The sequence below is a fragment of the Cynocephalus volans genome, chromosome 4 (genome assembly GCF_027409185.1).
Source record: "Cynocephalus volans isolate mCynVol1 chromosome 4, mCynVol1.pri, whole genome shotgun sequence".
Taxonomy (NCBI): Eukaryota; Metazoa; Chordata; class Mammalia; order Dermoptera; family Cynocephalidae; genus Cynocephalus; species Cynocephalus volans.
Window position 1 is genome coordinate 46,637,647 of NC_084463.1, and position 18,524 is coordinate 46,656,170.

An 18,524-nucleotide genomic window follows, 5' to 3' on the forward strand; every position below is an offset into this window, starting at 1 on the left:
TGTTTTTAAGGGAAAGGCCCTCAGTATTTCCCCATTCAGAATGAAACTGGTGGTGGGCTTGTCATAGATGGCTCTTATTGTTTTGAGATATTTTCCTTCTATACTTAATTGGTGAGAGTCTTTATCATAAAGGGATGTTGAATTTGGGAAAATGCTTTTTCAGCATCCACTGAGATAATCATACGGTCTTTGACCTTGAGTTTGTTGATGTGATGTATCACACTGATTGACTTTCATATGTTGAACTATCCTTTCATCTCTGGGATGAATCCCACTTGATCATAGTGTATATATTTTAAATATGTTGCTGTATCCTGATTGCTAGGATTTTTGTCAAGGATTTTTGCATCTAGGTTCATCAAGGATATTGGCCTGTAATTTTCTTTTTTTGTTGTGTCTTTATCTGGTTTTGGTATCAGAGCTATGTTTGCCTTAGATTGTGTTTGGGAGTGTAGTTTCTGTTTCAATTGTTCAGAATAGTTTGAAACAGGATATCAAAAAATTTCTAGAAACTAATGAAAAGAAAAATACATCATACCATAACCCATGGGATACTGCAAAAGCAGTGCTAAGAGGCAGATTTATTGCAATAAATGCTTATATCAAAAGAACAGAAAGACTTCATGAAAATGACCTAACACTACACCTCAAGGAACTTGAAAAACAACAACAATCCAAACCTAAAGGTTGTAGATGGAAAGAAATAATTAAGATCAGAGCAGAGCTAAATGAGATAGAGACCCCCAAAACAATAGAAAAGATCAACAAAATGAAAAGGTGGTTTTTTGAGAAGATAAATAAAATAGACAAATCATTAGCTAGGTTAACAAAAAAAGAGAGAAAGAGAAGATCCAAATAACAAGAATCAGAAATGAAAAGAGAGACATTACAACTGATACCACAGAAATACAAAGAATCATTAGAGACTATTATAAACAACTGTATGACAACAAATATGAAAATCTGGAAGACATGGATTAGTTTCTAGACACATACAAACTACCAAAACTGAACCAAGAAGAGATAGAAAACCTGAACAGGCCAATAACAAACAAGAAGATGGAAGTGGTAATTAGCAACCTTGTATCAAATAAAAGTCCAGGTCTGGAAGGCTTTACAGCTGAATTCAATCAAACTTTTAAAGAAGAATTAATACCAATTCTCAGCCTATTCCAAACAATTGAAATGCTTAGTCTTTTTTAAAGAAAAAAAGTCAACTAATACCAACATGTAGAAATTTTCCCTATTCTCACAGAACTATCACTTTTATGGACATAGATATTTACATAAATAGATATAGATATTGACTATATTGATATAGATATACATAAATAGATACACATATGTGATGTGTTTCAAATAAAAGTTGAATCATACTATTCAAATTGTTTCATAACTGCAGATATATTTCAATTTTTAAATGACCATATGAAATTCATTAAAATGAATGTTTCATAATTATTTGACCATTCCCAATTGATTAGCTTTTTTGAATTGATTTCAGTTTCTCAATATTACAAACATTTCTCTATAAATTTCCTTCTATTTTTGTGCCTTTGTGCAATTAATGTTGTAAGTACCCTTCACAGAGATAAAATTGGACTGCCAACTGGTTGTACTGCTTGGATTCAAAAGTATAACTTTAGGCACACAAGTAACCCTTTGACCTTGATCTCCTTACCCGAGAAGTAGATAATTATGTGGGCCATGGGAATTTGAAGGCTTGATGCAATAATGTAGATAAATTTCGAAGACAGGGTTAGGACAGTGGGCAGCAAAAGAAAGTTCATATCACAAGAAGCAGAAAACTCTCATATGTTTTCCAAATTTTTTTTTTTTTTTTAATTTTATTTTGTCGATATACATTGTAGCTGATTAATGCTCCCCATCACCAAAACCTCCCTCCCTTCTCCCTCCCCCCTCCCCCCCAACCATGTCCTTTCTGTTTGTTTGTTGTATCAACTTCAAATAATTGTGGCTGTTATATCTTCTTCCCCCCCCCCCCGGTTTGTGTGTGTATGTGTGTATGTGTGTGTGTGAATTTATATATTAATTTTTAGCTCCCACCAATAAGTGAGAACATGTGGTATTTCTCTTTCTGTGCCTGACCAAATTTTCTACAGAAGTATGTATGCCTTGTATTATCAGAAAAAAAAAATACAAAAAGAAAAAAAAAGCCACCAAGGACTACTGCTTTAAAAGAAGCACTGGGCTGGCCAGTGGCTCACTCGGGAGAGTGCAGCACTGGGAACACTGAGGCCGTGGGTTTGGATCCTATATAGGGATGGCCGGTGAGCTCACTGGCTGAGCGTGGTGCTGACCACACCATGCAGAGGGTTGCGATCCCCTTGCCGGTCAAAAACCAGACCTCTCTATGGGGTCAGGGGCATGACTCCTTCCTGGGGTCTCCCACACTCAGCCAAGGCCCCTTCTACAGTGGTCTCACCTACCTTCCTCCCATGTGTGAATGTTTTCACATGTTGCTGACAAAGGAAGTGATGAAGTAACCAGTCATCCCACCGCAAGAACTAAAATCCTACAGCTCCCTCTCCAGAAATCTTTGAACAGATATGGAAATAAATGGGTACATGCACATTTATGTTTGGCTTTTGGGTGGCATTTCAGTTTGCATACATACTGGTCAATGTCATGGCTAAAAAAACAAACTAGCTAGAGGTTACCATGGTAGTCCACTTTCTGTGTTTTTGGATGAGCAGGAGGTCAGAGGGGAATGTAAGGCTGTTGGACTCTTTCTCTTGCAACTCAGCAGCATCTCTGATCTTTTCTTCCTTACCCATCTCCTTAAAAATGTCTTTGACTGAAACCTCATCCTTCTCCTTTCCTAGGCCTTTGTTTGTCTTGTCATAACCCATAGAATGAAAAACAACAGGGATCAACACAAGAACTAATATTTACTCATAGGATTTAATCCCATCAACATGAAAAAGAAACCATAACTAGTCCAATTTACGGGTGAGGAAACTGGGGCTCAGAGAATTAGTAACTTGGCCAAGATCTCTGAGATAGAAAGTAGTAAGGTCCAGGACACAAATCTAGACCTTGTAATTCCAGAGTCTTGAACAAATCACTATGTCTACTGGCCTTGGGATTAACCAGAAAAAAGTTTTGGATATAACCGATTGTATTCATGTGCCCCACTGCATTGGCCATGTCATAAGGCTTGTAAACCCCTGTGCATCTAAGTCTGGCCCATATTGACACTCGATATGGTTTTGATGGAGTCCTAATTCATGGATTTTCTGAGCACACACACTGTTCAACATCCAACTCTTTATAGTACAGTTGGGAAACTGAGGCCTAAAAAGAGACTAAGACTGGCCTAAACCACAGGAGGTGGGCAGAGTCCAGAATATTAGGTAGGGCTCCACCTCTTCCCATCAGGATTTTTTTCTAAAAATGAGAGTTGTTAAAAACCTAAAAGACCCCTGCCCACTCTCTCTCCACATAGGGATATTTTTCTTTACTCATGCCCATATAAGTGTGCGCACACACGCGCGCGCACACACACACACACACACACACACACACACACACACACACAGTAAATACGATGGAGGTGGAAATAGAGGAGAAGCAAACACTAAGAAAGTAATGGGGGAAGAGATGGAGGCAGCTCTGCTATGGGACAGTGACATCCATTCTGGCTACGTGCTGAGGGGCCCAGAGCAGGAGCAGAAGTATCCAAAAGATTCCCAGGGTTGTGCCTGGGCCAGGGCCATCACCAGCACAGCTGTAAAAGGACTTAACTGAAGTCCTGAAGTCTACTAATGTGGGCATCTGGAATGAGTATGAGCTCAGCTACCCTATTTTTATGTACCAGGGGATACATAAAAAAATGTGGCAGTTTTTTGTACATAAATTGTGATGCTTGGATTAAGTGACCCCAGGTATTTCAGATGCCCAGAAAGTGACTATTGGCTTTGGTTCTCCATCAAAGATCCATTGTGTTCTGATTCCCTGGTAAAAATGCTTTTCACTCTCTGAAGGTTCTTTAAAGCAGAGAAAGGCTTGGGGCTTGAGTGGGTGAGACTTGGGGTAGGGCACAATCTATTAGTACACTAGACCTTGAATCTGTTGTCCAGAGAAAAGACCAGATCCTGTTGGGTTTCTGATATCCTCATTGAGAAGTTGACAAAAATTACTGTCTTTGCACAGGTGAGAATGCCTCATGAGTAGAGTGCGCACCCCAGGAGGTTAGAAAGGTGGCCAGTGTGGCTGTGGAGCCTGAGACGTAGAAGAGCAGAGGGAGGGAGGATGCCAGGGCAAGATCCCTGATCCGGGAGACTGGGTTAGTTATATGTTCCTCTCTGAAATAATTTCTCCAAAACTTAGCACCTTAAAACAGCACATGTTTAATGCATCTCAATTTATGTGAACCAGAATCTGGGCATAGGTGAGCTGAGGGCCTTTCAAGGTCTCTCATGAGGCTGGAGCTCTGGTCTCAACTGAAGCTTGACTGTGGGAGGATCCACCCTCAAGATCACTCATGTGGTTACTGGAAGACTTCAGTTTAGACTGAGAGCCTGAGTTTTTTTCTGTCTGTTGGCCTGGATACTCCCTCAGGTATCTGCCATGTGGGCCTCTACGTGGGGCAGTGGATAACATAGGATCTCACATCCACATTTTGAGAAACACAATTGGTGAGACAGAGAAAGAGAGAGAAAACACAGAAGAAAGTAAAAGGAAATCACATTATTTTTGTAATTAAATCTTGAAAATTGCAATGGTGTGGATTGTACTCCCCCAAAATCATATGTTGAAATCCTAACCCCCAATGTGATGGGCTTAGAAAGTGGGCCCTTTAGGAGGTAATTAGGTCATGATGCTGGATCCCTCACAAATGGGATGATCGGTCTTATAAAATGGACCCTAGAAGGCTCTCTCCTCCCTACTTGGCCAGGTGAGGAGACAACCTGAATTCTGCAGTCTACAGCCTGGAAGAGAATCCTCACCAGAACCTGACCATGCTGACACCTTTGTGGAGTATGCATAAAGCAAATGTACTTCACAGGGCCTGGTTTTCCAAAGTCTTGCAGTTTCAAATATTGATCTTGCAAAAGACAGGAAATTCCCCCAGGCTATAGTCTCTGTTGTAAGATAAAGAATTTTAACACAGCAAGTTTGCTGGCTCAAAGACAGACAGGTTACTGATTGATATGTAAAGATACTGGGAAATTGCCGGTAAGAAGGGAATGTTTGCTAAAATCAAGCTTTTGTTAGCGGATCAACTTAACTTCTTGCAAATTGCATGATAGAATATCACCTTGCTTGTCTTACTGAATGTTACCAGCTTTTCTTGTAAAACTTGTTGAACTGTACTTAGCAAAAACCCCACCTATGTTCTCTTCCTGATCTGGAGAATAAATGCAGGAAGAGAACCCCAATTCATGGTTAATTTCCCAAATGGAAGGGATGCCTCTATCTTGAGGGTTCTTGGAGATTAACCCCTTTTGGGGGCTTCTCACTGCTCAGAAGAGATGGGCTTTGAGTAATCTTTGGCAGCTCTATCACCCAAGGGAAAAGGGGTGACAAATCCATGGAAGGCAAAGCAACACACCTTGATTTCAGACTTCCAGGCCACCAAACTGTAAGAAATTAGTTTTTGTTGTTCATAAATTATTCTGTCTATAAAGCTTTATTATAACAGTCTGAAATGACTAAGACAGAAATGATACTCTGACGTTTGTTTTCTTTTCTGTTGGTCAGAAGTGAGTGAATAACCATGCAGTGTCGGGAGCTGTTGTGGAGGCTGCCACCTCAGAGGCTGAGGGGAGGCTCATGTGTCTAATTCGGAATATAATGGAAAGGCATTAAAGACTTATTGTCAAAGGATAAAAATATCTGTATTTTATTTAATGTCAACATTTTACCAGTGCAGAATGAAAAATGAGGCCAAAAATGGAAGGGACTTTCTCAAGATCAAACTGCTAGAACACAGCCCTGTTTGAGGTTTATTCCATGCTACCTCTCCCTTTTTTTTTTTTTTTTTGGTAATCCTTTTGTCTCTAAATGTGTGCATTATCTACATCTGACAAGGATCCATGAGTTTTATAAGTTTTATTTTGTATGAACCTGATTAATTTCTTAGGAAGGAGCTGGTAGCATGAGTCCCATTGTGCATGTTGGAGACTGGGAAGGCCTTAGGAGACAAAATGACCTGTCTGGGGTAACAGAAATGGTAAGTAAAAGGGGGTTATGATTTAGCTCGGTGTCCTTGAACCTGAAACATTGGCTGCATTCAGTTTTTATTCAGGGGGCTGAGGAAGGGCTGTGTTTGCAGAATTGTGTACAGTTAATGAGATGACATTAGGAGAAGAGGGTAATAGATCAAAAAAGAACTTAGAACTCTGGTAACCAGGCAGCTACATTCTAGAGACAGCTCCCTGTTCAACTCACTTGACAGGAGAGGCTCAAGAGAGCAAGATGTTCTCCTGCTGTGTCCTGACTTTCTGAGGGGCTTGCCTCAGAAAAGCCTGGGGAGCATTTTTTGATGATGCAGATATTGGCTCAGCCCTCATCCCTGACACCTTTGGCCATTTGTTAGGAGGCACCAACAGGTACACAAGGTAGCCCAGGACAGGCCTATTCAGGCCAGTCCTCACCTGTGATCCTATCTGGACAATTCTTTACCCATCCCTCTTTTCTCTGTGTATGTGTGTATTTGTGCGTGTGTGTGTCTGTGTCTGTGTGTCTGTGTCTGTGTGTGCCTGTGTGGCAGAGATGAAAAGGGCCCTTCCTGGAATAAATCAGGTTGTCAGGGTTTTGGAATTATTGAAGTCCTGTCATGTTTACTCCCTAAGTCATGGCTGGCAGGATAGAAAAGTGCATGTATGTTGAGGACCAAATTTACCTATTCATATGTACTCAGAACCAAAAAGGAGAAGCCCTTAACCTGCCCAAATTGGTCTGTATACATTGTAAGAGGAGTTTACCCCTTAACATGCACAGACACTAATGCAAGTCTAACAAATAGCAAAGTATCAGTGAAACAAAATAATATCAAGGGAAACTAATAAAGCCTCAGCACCTGACTTCAAAGAAACAGAGATCTACTAATAGGTAGAAAAATAATTTAAAATAATCATCTTGATGAAGCTCAATGAGATGCAAACAAAAAAAAGCTACAATGAAAAACCCCCCGGATAGAAAACAAAATAAAATTAGGAAAAAAGTGCATAAACAAAATTAGAAGTTTAAAAAAGAAATAGAAACCATAGAAATGGGACCAAACAGAAATCCTGGAGCTAAAGAATACAATGACAGAACTGACAAAATTAATGGAGCACTTCAGCAGCAGACTTGAACATGCAGAAGAAAGACCTAGCAAGCTATAAAGCAGATTTTAACCAATGAGAGTAACAACAACAACAAATATAGAAAAGTGTGAAGAAAGCAAAAGAGAGCCATGGAACACCATGAAAGGTGTACATATCAATTTATGGGTGTCTCAGAGAAGAAGAGAGAAATAAAAGGGTCAAAATGGGGAAATAATAAAGGGGGGAGGAAAGTTTATTTAAAGAAATCCTATCTGAAAATTTCTATATCTTGGGAGGAATGTGGACATTAAGAAGCTCAAAGAACCTCAGGCAAGATCAACGTACACATACAATATAATCTGATACTAATTATAAAGTTGTTAAAATTCAAAAACAGTGAGAGAGTCTTCAAAGCAGCTGCAGACAAAAGACTCATCACATATAAGGAACCCCCCACTAAGCTTTCCCCTGACTTATCAACATAAGCCTTGCAAACCAAGAGTTAGTGAGATGAGTATATTCAAGTGCTGAAAAAAATCCAAACAAATACTTTGCAGGGGAAAACTGTCCTTCAGAAATAAAGAAGTGGAGACATTTCTAGGCAAGCAAAAGAAAGGAGTTTATCACCGCCACCTGCCTTACAAGACATGCTAAAGTGAGTCCTTCAAATTAAAATGAAAGGACAATAATGAAAAACATGGAAACATATGAAAATAAAAATCACAATAATAAAGATAAATGTATAGACAAATTCAGAATACTCTAATATTGTAATAGAGATGTGTAAATCACTTGTGACTCTAGTATAAAAGATAAATGGCAAAAGTATTAAAAATTCCAATATTTACAAAAAAATTTTAAGAAATATGCCATATAAAAATGATGTAAATTATGACACCAAAAGCATGAAATGTGGGCCAAGAACAAAAGTGTATAGTTTTTGTATGCAATCAAAGTTAAGTTGTTATCAGCTCAAATTAAGATGATATAACTATCATATGTTTTATGTAAGCCTCCTGGTAACCACAAGAATAAAACATGTAGGACACAGCCAAAATATTTATGGTAAGGATCTCTTCTTCCAAGACAGTACCTTAAGCTTGACATCCCATAGCAAAGACAGAAGACAAAAAAACAGCCGAACACTGTATGAAGAGATCCTTTTATAAAAGTCTTAATACCATTCATAAGGAAAGAAGCCTCGTGATCTAATCATCTCCTAAAGGACCCACCTCTTAATGAAATGCACTGAGATAAGTTTCAATATAAAATTTGGAGGGACACATTCAACTCATAATGAAAAAGAAAAATTCACAAATACGTGAAACTAAACAACATGCTCCAGAACAACTCATAGGTCAAAGTATAAATCAAAACATAGATAAATAAATTAATTAATTAACAAACAAACAAATAAAAATATTATGAGAAAAACAAAAAAGGAGACATGACATATCAGGACAGACAGGATCGGGACAGCAGTTGTAAAGGAAAGTTTGTAGTAATATCTGCATTACAAAACAACCTCAGAAGAACCACCTAATATTACCACTTGAGGACTAGAAAAGTAAGAATAAACAAAGCCCAAAGTCAGTGGAAGGGATGAAATATCAAAAATAAACAGAGAAGGAAATAAAATAGAAACTAATAAAACAATAGAGAAGGTCAACAGAACTATGATGTATGTTTGTTTTCTTAAAAGATAAACAAAGTTGATAAAACTTTATCTAGGTTAATATAAAAGAAATGAGAGGACACAGATAAATAAAATAAAAAATGAAAGAATACATTACAACTGACGTCAGAGGGAAAAAAAAAAACTAAGAAACTACTCTCCTGAAGTTTACAGCAACAAAATGGATACCTAGTATAAACTATTACATTTTTACACACATACAACTTACAAGGACTAAATTATGAAGAAATAGATAATCTGAACAGACCAATAAGAAGTAAGGAGGTTGAGCAATAGTAGTAGTTGTAGTAGTAGTAGTAGTAGTAATAATAATAATAATAATAATTCTCATTAAATAAAAGCCAAGAACTCAAGGGCTTCAGAGTTAAATTCTACCAAACACTTAAAGAAGAACTAATATCAATTCTTCTCAAAATTTTCCGAAACATTCAGGATGGAACACTTCTGATCTCACATTAGAAAGCCAGCATCACCTTACACAAAGCCAGACAAGAACACTGCAAGAATAAAAACTACAGGCCAATCTCACTCAAAAATTCAGATGCAGAATATCCTCAGCAAAATACTAAGAAACTGAATTCAACAGCACATTAAAAGATTTATTCACCATGAACAAGTTAGGTTTATTTCTATGAGGTAAACATGTTTTAATATATGCAAATCAATAAATGTGATCTACCACATTAATGGGATAAAATACAAAACTGTGTGATCATATAGATACAAAAAACAAAAGCTGTTGACAGAATTGAACATGCTCTCAGCAAATGACTAAAAGCTCTCCGTAAATTAGGTATAGAAAAACTGTACTTCTACAGAATAAAGGCAATCTATGACAAGGTAATTCTAACATCATACTCAATAGTGAAAACTTGAAAGATTTCCTCCAAGTTCAGAAATAGACGAGAATACGCACTCTTTTCACTTCTATTTACAATAGTACTGGAAGTCCTTGCCAAAAATTTAAGTAAGAAAAAGAAAAAAAAAGATCCAAGTCAGAAAGAAAGAATAAAATACTGAGAAATAAATTTAACCAAGGAGGTGAAATGTCTGTGCACAGAAGACTATAAAAAATTGATGAAAGCAATTGACAAAGACAAAAATAAATGGAAATATTTGGTGTTTATTATTTTGAAGAATTAATATTGCTAAAATATAAATGATGCCTAAAGTCATCTACACATTCAGTGCAATCGCTATCAAAATTCTAATGCCATTTTTCACATAAATAGAAAAAAAAAAAATCCCAAAATTTGTATGGAACCACAAAAGACCCCAAATGGATAAATAGATGAGCAAAAAGAACAAAGCTGATGGCATCACATGACCTGATTTGAAAATATAATATAAGGATACAGTAATTAAATAGAGCATGGCACTAGCATAGAAAAAGATGTATAGACCAGTGGAAGAGTACAGAGAGCCCCAAATAAATCCATACTTTTATGGTTGATTGGTTTTTGACCAAAATGCTATGAACACACAATGGGTAAAGAACAGATTCTTTAACAGTGTCAGAAACACTGAATATCCACATCCAGAAAAATAAAAATGGGCCATATTTTACCCCATATCTATAATGTTTATAAATATAAACCTAGAATAAATTAAAGAATTAAACCTCAGACCTGAAACTGTACGACTACTAGAAGAAATCACAGGGTAAAAGCTTCATGACATTAGCCTGAGCAAAGATTTTTTGGACATGATCCCTCAAACACAGCCAACTAAGGTAAAAATAGACACATGAGATTTCATAAAACTAAAAAGCTTATGTAAAATGAAGGAGACAATCAACAGAATAAAGAGACAACCTACAGAATAAGAAAAGCATCTGGGAACCATACATTTTATAAGAGGTTAATATCCAAAATATATAAGAAACTGAACTCAACAGCAAGAAAACAAACAACCCAATTAAAAGGAGTGGGGGAAAAAAAAAAAACTCTTGAAAATATATTCACAAAAGAGGATATATAAAGGATGTCAAGCATATGAAAAAATAACGTTCAACATTACTAGTCATCAGAGAAAGGCAAAGATGCAGCTAATAGATATGACCTCACAGCTGTTAGCATGGCTTTTTTTTAAAAAGAAAGAAATAAAACACTTGGAATGGGAATGGAGAAAAGCAGACGCTTGTATACTGTGTGTGGGAATGTAAGTTGGTAAAGGTATCATGAAAATTAGTATGGATATTCCTCAAAAATATTAAAAATAGATGTGGGGAAAACAGAATAGTTTGGTCAAGGCCCTCACCTTGGGTCCAGTTGGGTGTGGTTCAGCATTCTTTGTGAGCAAATTGTGTGTGTGGGTGTGGGTGTAGATGGGTGGGTGGAGTTCGTGCACATGTACGCCAGTGTATCTTTTTAGTTTTGTTGCTATTGTGTTCCTCAGGGGGAGGGAGAGAGCAAGAGAGAGAGAAAAGAGAGAGGTGGAGAGAGAGAGAGAGAGTTGAGAGAGAGTTTGAGTGAAGCAGTTAGGTGGGCATCGGCCTTGGGCATCTGCCCGGTGCAGCCATGCTTTTCCAAACCTATGGATGCAAGGAACTTTTGGCTTGTTATCTAGCTCACAGACCTGCATGAAGAGGTCTGGTGACCTGGCCTGGTGTGTGAGGGGTCTGGGAACCCAGCCTGGCATGTGAGAAGGGTTCGTGGCCCAGTCTGTGAATGGGCTTGAGGGGTCTGGGAGCTCCAGACCCAGCCCTAACTCAACAGTTGGCCCAGTCAGTGCAGGATTACCAGCAGGTCAAAGAGCCCCACAACTGGTGTGGTGGCCTAGCCAGACAATAGAACTACCATATGATTCAGCAATTTCACACATGGGTGTGCATCTAAAATAAATGAAATCAGTATGACAAAGAGATATTTGTACTCCTGTGTTTATTGCAGTATTATTCACAATAGCCAAGATATGAGGTTAATCTACATGTCCATGTCCATCAGGTCTAAATAAACAAAGAAATATGGTATATATAAACAGCAGGATACTTTTCAGCCTTAAAAAAAGAAAAAGAAAATCCTGTCATTTGTAAGAAAGTGGATGAACCTGGAGGCCATTATGCTAAGTGAAATATGCACAGAAAGACAAATACTGCATGATCTCACTTATAAGTGACTCCAAGAGAGTCTTACTCACAGAAGCAGAGGACAATGGTGGTTACCTGGGGGAGGGGGGAGGTGGCAGATGGAGACCTGTTGGTCAAAGGATACAATATTTCTGATAGAGAGAAGGAGTAATTTCAGTACGTATATGTATATATAGTTGTACAACATGGTGACTATAGTCACCAATAATGTATTCTGTACCTGAAAATTTCTAGGAGAGTAGATTATAAAAGTTCTCACCATAAAACATGATAAATATGTAAGGTAATACATATGTTAATTAGTTTGGATTTTTTTTCTTTCCACAATGTGTACATATTTTAAAACTTTATAAACATGTACAATTTTTGTCAATAAAGCTAATTAGTTAATTTTTAAAAAGAGAAAAAACAATTACATTTACAATAGAATGAAAAAGAGTAAAATGCTTATTAAAAAAAAAAAAACAGCCAAGGGGTAGAAATGTGTGCTTGTAGAAAACTACAAAACATTGCCAAAGAAATTAAAGAAACAAATTAATAGACAGGTATCCATGTCCACAGGTTGAAAGAATTAATATTGTTAAAATGTTCATAAAACTTAGAGCAATCTGCAGATTCAAAGCAATCTTTATCAAAATGCCAATGGTGTTTTCTTTTTAAGAAATAGAGAAAAAAATCCTAAAATGTGCATGGAATATCAAAGGACACCAAATAATCAAACCACATGTGACAACGAAAAGCAAATCATTGGCCCTCACACTTTCTGATTTCAAAATGTATCACAAAGTTACAGTAATCCAGACAGTGTGAAACTTGCACAAAGACAGACATTTAGACACATGGGATAGAACGGAAAGCTCGGAAATAAAATCTCACACGAGGGTACTTCAAAAATTTGTGGAAAAAATAGAATTAAAAGATAACTGAAGCACCCTCATATATGGTCAAATAATCCTCATCAAAAGGCAAGACTACAAAATCAGGAAAGACTAGTCTCTTCAACAAATGGTGCTGGGAAAACTGGATATTCATGTGCAAAAGAATAAAGTTGGGCCCTTATCTGACACCATTTAGAAAAGTGACTTAACTGAATTAAAAACCTAAAGGTTCCACACCTTGGTTGCCTGTGATTGTGCTCAAATGCCTCCCTGAAAATCTCCCAGTCACTTGCAGGCTATCTTGGGAATTATCAGACATATCTGCACACGTGGCTGGGGTGGGGAGCAGCAGGTTACAGACGTCCCATGAGATTCAGGGAGAAGAAAGCAGAGAGAGAACTCAAGAAAAGCCTGTCAAATGCTTTACAACTGAAGACCCACAGGTGACTCCCAGGGCCCTCTTACCTGTAACAGGAGACAAGGTGGAACAGACACTTCCCACACATGATGGAGGGCAGGTGACGTCTCTCGGTGTGGACGACAGGTCGCCTTCGGTGGCAGACGCCTTGCAGACGGCGGAGGGCTGCCGGGAGTGGCAGGTGCTCACTCCGATCGCTTGCTGGTCTGCAGGGTGCTGAGGGGGTGGGGGCGAGAACGGTGAGTGGGAGGGAGTGTGCTGATCTTGTGGGATGGCTGCGCTCAGCTGAGGTCCGCCTGCACCGCCCTTTCCCGGCTGCCCTTGAGCACAGTGTCGCCCAGCATGGGGACTGAATGCCGCTGGGGGACATCCCCGGTCAGCGTCGCTAAGGACTGCTTGGCGATGGGCAGCTCGGTCTCCAGCTCCTTCATCCGGTTGTCCTCGAGGTCCAGCTGGGAGCGCAGCACAGTGGCGTGGTCTGGGGCCTCCTTGCAGTGGCGCCGCAGCTCCCACTCCTCCTCGGCCAGGGCTTTGACCGCGTCCTCGCTCTCCTTGAGGTGCTGCTGGTAGCCGCAGATGAAGTCGCCGAGCTGCTCCTCGTGGCTCTCCAGCGCGGCCCACAGCTGCTGCATCTGGCTCACCAGGTCTCTCTTCTCACGCTCTAAGGGCGTTGGATCGTTTTCATGTCCTGCAAGGATTCTTTGCCGCTGGCTGCCTCCTGTTCCTTCTGGGCAGGCTGGATCCTGAGCGCCGAGGCCGAGAGGACCTCAAAGGACGTGCCGCCCTGCGACTCTCCCAGGTCCTTCGCCAGCATCTCCTTCATCTGCCGGAGAAGTCGACCTTCCTTCTGGAGGTGACACTTCTTCCCGCAAGAGCACAGGCTGGCTGCAGACGCACCGCAGGAACCGCAGTAGCCGGGCGCGGGCCGATCGCAGGGCCCCGCCGCGTGAGCGCACGACTCGGAGGCTGCCGGCCCCGGGGGAGCGCGCGGGACCTGCTCCAGCTGCGCAGGAAGGTGCCCGCTCGCCTTGTGCCCTGAGCTGGCCGATGCGCTCCCAGGTGCCGGAGTCCGCCGCCGGCGTGCCGCGTGCCGGGGAGGGGGACGCTGCCCGCGGCGGTGCGGCAGACAACCATGGTCGGCGCCTGTGACAGTCCCGGGGTCCGCCACCGCCAGGGGGCTCAGGGGAGCACCTGCCCCGCCGCCCGCCCGGCCGCCCTCCGGTGCCGGACCAGGGCTCCCCCGCCCTCCTGACGCTGGGGGATCCGCAGCCGCCCGCCCGCCGCACGAGAGCAATTCGGCTGCGGAGCCTCTCCCGTGGGAACCGCTCCAGGCCTCGGCTCTTCTCCGCTCGCTTTTTCCGGGCTCGCGAGGGCTGGCGGCTCGGCCCGGCCCCGACCCCTGGCTTTTAGCCATTCTCATAGATGTGTAGCCGCCTCTTATGTGGCTTTAAGTTGATTTGTATTATTAAAATTGCTCACATTTTTATCATCCTTAAAGAAATTTTATTGACATTGTGATTATACTATCTATGGGGTACGATCTGATGCTTTGATACGTACATGTTGTGTAATAATCGGGTCACTGTGGTTATGTCTTACTCCTCTCGTGCACTTATCGTTTTGGGTGGTGAAAACATACACGTATCATGTGATGTACAAAACTTAACTGTTAATCATAGTCACCCTACCGTGCCATGGAACATCAGAACTTCTCTCTCCCTTCTTATTGAATTTTTACCCATTGGCCAACCCCTTCCTGTTCCCCCGCACCCAACTTCCCCAGTCACTGGTAACCACTGTTCTTTGTTCTGCCTCTATACTATCAACTTCTTTTTTTAAAGATTCTGCAAAGGAGTGAGGGGTCACATGCTATTTGTCTTTCTGTGTTTGGCTTCCTTCACTTAACATACTGTCCTCCAAGTTCCTCCATATTGCATTGAATGACCAGGTTTCATTCTATTTTTATGGCCGAATAATAATCCATTGTATATAAACACCACATTTTAAAATCTATTGATCCATTGGTGGCACACTTAGGTCGATTCCAGATGTTGGTTATTATAAATTGTGCTGCAGTAAACATCGGAGTGCAGATACCTGTTCAACATACCATTTCCTTTTGGTATATACCCACGAGTGGGATTGCTAGAAGAATTGTAATAATAGTTTTCATATTTTGAGGAGCCTCTCTACTGTTTTCCATAGAGGCTGTGTTGGTTTAAACTCCCACCAACAGTGTGCAAGTGTTCGCTTTTCTCCACATCCTCATCAAAACTAGTTTTCTTTTGTCCTTTGTCTTTTCGATAGTCGCCATTCTATCAAGAGCAAGGTGATATCTTGTTCTGATTTGCATTTCCCTGACGGTTAGTGATGTTAAGCATTTTTTTCATATGCCTGTTGGCCACTTGTGTGTCTTCTGAGATGTACTTATTGAGAAATGCCTATTAAGATCCTTTGCCCATTTCTCAGTTGGGTCATTTGGTTTTTTGCTAAGTCCGTATGTATTCTTGATAGTAACCCCTTGTCAGATGTACAGTTTGCAAATATGTTCCCCCATTCTGTAGACTGTCTCCTTACTCTGTTAAAAGTTTCCTTTGGTATGGGAATTCTTTTTCGATTGATATATTCCTACTTGTCTATTTTTGCTTTTATTGCTTGTGCTTTTGAAGACTTATTTTGAAAAATCACTTCCCAACCCCGTGTCGTTTCCATAGGGGATCATTTTCCCTATGTTTTCTTCCAGTAGTTTCACCAGTTTGAGTTTTACATGTAAATCTTTAATCCATTTTGATTTGATTTTTGTATATGATGACAAGTAGGAGTATAGTCTCATTCTTCAGCATGTGGATATCCAGTTCTCCCAGCACCATTTATTAAAGAGACTTTCTTTTTCTGAATATATATATGTGTGTGTGTATATATATATATATATACACGCACACACACATATATATATACATATATATATATACATATATATGTGTATATATATATATATATATATATATATATACACACACACACATACATATATTGTTTTAGTCCACTTCTGTTTCTTCTCTGGAACTGGGTAACTTTTCAAAAACCGTAATTTATTGTTTAGAGTTTTATAGTCCGGGAAGACCATAGGCCATGGAACACTTATGGTGAGGGCCTTCTTTGGTGGTGGCTTTACAGCAACACAGAGGTCTCACTGGCAGAAATGGTGGAGCAGAGAGATAGTTGCTCGTGCACTTTCTTTTTAGAGCCCTGAGAACCATGCCCATGACTACCATTTTTAATCCAGTCACTAGACATGGTCCTACAGTCTAATCACTTCTTCAAGTCCCCACATTTTAATTACCATAATAGAATTTCCCACCCTCAACATTTACACTGGGGTTGAAATCTCATTGAAGTTAGCGGATGGGTGGGGGGGGGTGGCATTCAATCTACAGCAAATATTCTTGGCGCCTTTGTCAAAGATCTGTGGTCTGTAGATGCATAAATTTATTTCTGGTCTCTCTATCCTGTTTCATTAATCTAGGTGTCTGTTTTGGTACCTGTACCATGCAGTTTTGGTTACTATAGCTTTGTGACGTATTTTAAATTCAAGTAGTATAATGCCTCCATCTTTGTTCATTTTTCTCAGGATTGCGTTGGCTATTTGAGGGCCTTTTCTGTTTCCATATGTACTTTAGGGTTTTTTCCCCTTATTTTTGTGAGGAATATCATTGGTATTTTGATAGGTATTACATTAAACCTGTGTATCACTTTGGGTGGAATGGCCATTTTACAAAATGAATTTTTCAAAACCGTGAACACAGGATATCTTTCCATTTATCTCAGTCCTTTTCAATATTTTCTTCAACGTTTTATAGTTTTTATTGTAGAAATCTGTCACCTCCTTAGTTAAGTTTATTTTTAAGTATATTTATGGTAGCTATTTTAAAAGGAACTCTTCTTAATTTCTTTTTCAGATAGTTCACTACTAGTATATAGAAATGCTACTTTTGTATGTTGATTGGTATCCTGTAACTTTACTGAATTCGTTTATTAGTTCTTAATTTTGGGGGGTAGAGTCTCTTAGGGTTTCCTATATATAAGGTTATGTCATCGGCAGAAAGAAACAGTTTGACTTCCTCCCGTCCGTCTTGGGTTCTTTTTATTTCTTTCTCTTGTCTCATTGGTCTGGCTAGGACTTCCAGAATTGTGTTGAATAGATGTGGAGAAAGTGGGTATCTTTGTCTTGTTCCTGATATGACAGGAAAGGATTTCAGCTTTTCCCCATTCAACATAACATTATCTGTAGATTTTCCATATATGGCCCTTATTGTACTGAGGCACAAACCTTCTATGTGTAGTTTGTTAAGAACTGCTGTAGATCGGATGCCCCCCACCCCAACCTCACTGACCCCATTCTAACTGTTGAGGGCGGGAGATCCTATGATGATAATTGACAGGTGGAGCCTTGAAGAGCTGAATAGATTGTAGGACCACGCCCTAGTGAATGGACTAATAATAGTGGCCCGGGGCATGGTTCTGAGGACTTTAAAAGTAGAGCACATGAGAGGTTAGTCTCTGCTCTGCTCTCTCTGCTTCTACCATATTGCAATTTGAGATGCCTGGGTCACTTGTTCCCGCAAGAGCAAAGGCTGGCTGCAGACGCACCGCAGGAACGGCAGTCGCCGGGGCGCGGGCCGATCGCAGGGCCCCGCCGCGTGAGCGCACGACTCGGAGGCTGCCGGCCCCGGGGGAACGCGCGGGACCTGCTCCAGCTGCGCAGGAAGGTGCCCGCTCGCCTTGTGCCCTGAGCTGGCCGATGCGCTCCCAGGTGCCGGAGTCCGCCGCCGGCGTGCCGCGTGCCGGGGAGGGGGACGCTGCCCGCGGCGGTGCGGCAGACAACCATGGTCGGCGCCTGTGACAGTCCCGGGTCCGCCACCGCCAGGGGGCTCAGGGGAGCACCTGCCCCGCCGCCCGCCCGGCCGCCCTCCGGTGCCGGACCAGGGCTCCCCCGCCCTCCTGACGCTGGGGGATCCGCAGCCGCCCGCCCGCCGCACGAGAGCAATTCGGCTGCGGAGCCTCTCCCGTGGGAACCGCTCCAGGCCTCGGCTCTTCTCCGCTCGCTTTTTCCGGGCTCGCGAGGGCTGGCGGCTCGGCCCGGCCCCGACCCCTGGCTTTTAGCCAT

The 18,524-nt window shown here is 41.0% G+C and overlaps 1 pseudogene; it reads right to left on the bottom strand.

Annotated features, from left to right (window-relative positions):
* Nucleotides 1–18,524, bottom strand: part of LOC134376091 (kazrin-like) — a 41,779-nt pseudogene extending 23,255 nt beyond the window's left edge.